This window comes from Austrofundulus limnaeus, unplaced genomic scaffold (genome assembly GCF_001266775.1).
Source record: "Austrofundulus limnaeus strain Quisiro unplaced genomic scaffold, Austrofundulus_limnaeus-1.0 Scaffold97, whole genome shotgun sequence".
NCBI lineage: Eukaryota > Metazoa > Chordata > Actinopteri > Cyprinodontiformes > Rivulidae > Austrofundulus > Austrofundulus limnaeus.
Genome location: NW_013952499.1, coordinates 907,739 through 910,771, shown reverse-complemented (window position 1 = coordinate 910,771; position 3,033 = coordinate 907,739).

The following is a 3,033-nucleotide window of genomic DNA, read 5'->3' as shown; positions in this document are numbered from 1 at the left end:
GCAGATTATTTTTTTAATTCCATCTTTAGCCTCGACATCTTTAATGTTGGACAAACATTTCGTAAGTTGGCATAAGTTGTCTAAAACATAGTGTGACGGTGCCTCAACAAAGACCCTTTGATTTTTGACAAATTTTAGCTCGTTACCTGTACCTTTGGCTGATTTATAGTCATTTTTGTGTCTTTTGATGACCGATGATAAGAGCAGGTGGTTTTAATGTGGCTATAGGAGCCGAAGCCCAGATGATCAAGGGGAATGTTGACTTTTATTTTGAAAGATTCTCATGTCTATTAAAAACAAGCCATAATTTTGCAAAACTTTGTGCTGTTTTACACTCAATGAAGACTTAAACAAAGTTAGTTTCATTCATGCATTAGTAGTACACTATTGTTTTTTATTTAATTTTATCTTAAAGTGACTTTTCAGCTATTTGAAATTTGCTTTAAAGACGCACATCGTGACCTTTTTTGATTTGATTTGATCTGATTTATTCATTTCATTTAAAACAAAAAAGTTTACATTACAAAAAATACAAAACTTATATCACAAAATAAAATGAAAGGCAGCAGAACGAAGAAAAAAATCTTATATCTGCCCCTTTTTACAAAAAAAAAGAAGAAAAAATATTAATAATCTTCTGGTTACAAAAACACAACAAAACAGAAACAACAACAAATAAAACTTACATAAAAACTCCTTATTCTAATTTATATTTGTTCAATAAACCAAGTTTAATCATTCTTTTAAACACAAACAATGATCCAGCATTTCTAACATCACTCTCCAGATCATTCCACAATTTCACTCCCTGTATCGACGCACACCGTTCCCTCAAATTTGTTCAAAATCTGTGCTTCACAGATATTTCATTTCCCTTTAAATTATAAGAGCTTTCTCTTTCAACAAAATTTAACCGTATTTTCAAAGGTAGCATGTTTTTATGAGCCTTAAACAAAAGCTGTAGAATAATGTAATCAACCAACATTCTTCTTGATCAAAGCTGTCAAGAAGTTCATGGCAGTGCTGACTGATGACTAAGACTTTTATCACTCCTGTCGAAAAGAGAAAAAACACACATTGAACCGTGGGACACAGAACGAGTGTGAGAGCGAAGCGGCACATCAACCAACTCAAACAGGAAAAAGAAAGACGGACATGTGAACTTTGATTTCAGGGCCGAACACGTTTATTCTTCTGCAGTTACTGATTCACCTGCTTCCATGAATGATTACAAAAAGGCTGATATGGGAGACAAACTCCCACGGGTTCTGGACACCCAGCTGAAGGACGGGTCAGCGAAACGATTCAGCCTCTGAWACCGAGGAAAAGGTCGAGCCGAGGTGTCGGAGAGGTCATCTGACTCAGGTATGAGCTGACTTTAGAGGAAGGAACGAAGGCCGGGGTGAGACGAGAGAAAGAGCTAAAGACTCCTCGCACACTTTGGACAATCACCAAGATCGAGCGTCACACGGCTGCCGTACCAGCTTTTCCTGTTCGCTCAGACTGAAAGCAACCTTATCACACCTGTCATTATCACACCTGACGAAAACAAGACTTCGATATCTGCTCTTCTTAACAAGAAGGGGAGGAGCGAGGAGTTCCAGCTCCGTCAGAGACTTTTAATCCGCACTGAAGGAGGAAACAAAAGGAGAGACGAGCRGCAGCAGAAGAAGAATGAGTTGTAAAAACAGGAAGTTGGGCAACGCGTTYCGCTTCGAGCTCAAGCAGACGTACAAATGTGGCCAAACCACATTCTGTTCCACCACTTCAAGCCTGCAGAGAGCCACATGGSCCCTGGAGTACGTGGACGCTCGAACGCAACATCTGCACAAGACTCGAGCTGCAGGGATCTGATCGTCTACAATCAGAGTTCCATCTCTTCCAAACTGGGATGGAGTGGGTGAAAGTCCAGTCTGTCATCTCGTCCTGCTGGGAGGAAAACAACCCTTTTATGTATCACCCACCACCTTTCATCACAGACAACCTTGAGACCACCTCATAATGAGAAGAGTTGTAGCCGTCATTAGTCACGACTTTATGCCGTAATTCCAAGACGTTGCCACTTTAGGTTGATTAACTGTGGCGGCCATCTTGAACAGAGCTGACCCGAGTTGCTCATCAGTAAATGTTCATCCAATGAGAGTTGTAATTCACTCCAGCAGTCCATCAGATATTTTGATAATCCAACTAGGCGTGCTTCGATTTCATTAATTTTGGAAGATTAGAGATCGGCCGATACTTGGATAAGATCGGCAAAAAAGATCAACTTCTCATCTGCCTCCACAAAGGTCTGAAAATCAGCCACTGTCCCGTTTGGCTGTGCTGTGAGCACTACCTCATGTCCAGTTAAAACAAGTTTGTGTTGTTTCACGAGTGTTGTTCAGTGTTTTTTAATAAAATAAGATTGAAATATTGAAGGTGTATTGTCACCTTCTAACAGTGTCAGCTGTTTGTACCTCTAAATGCAACAAACAGACAAGGACAAAACCTTCGGCAGCAGGTGAAACTACAGAGCTCCCAATAAAAGTTTTTTCTTTTATCTTCACAAACTKATGTCCCTCTGCAAAAGTTTTAGGTTACCTCACAATACTTTAAAGTACTGTAAGTTAACGCACAACTTTTGTGTGGGAATGCAAAAGTATTGTGAGGTAACTCTCGCACTACCTCGAATACCTTTTTGAATTATGTCGCAAAATGTTTTATAATTATGTCGCAAAACTTTTTAAATTATATCACAAAATGTTTTATAAAAGTGTTGCACAGATTTTTGAATTATCTCGCAAAACTTTTTGCATGATCTTGCCATACTTTTTGAATTATCTTGTAAACCTTTTTGAACTTTCTCGCAAAAATATTTGAATTATCTCATAAAACGTTATTCAATATCTCATAACTTTCTGAATTATTCCGCAATACTTTTTGCCTTACCCAGCAATACTTTAGCATTACCGTGCAATACTTTAGCATTACTGTGCAATACTTTAGTACTACCGTGCAATACTTTAGTACTACCGTGCAATACTTTAGTACTAC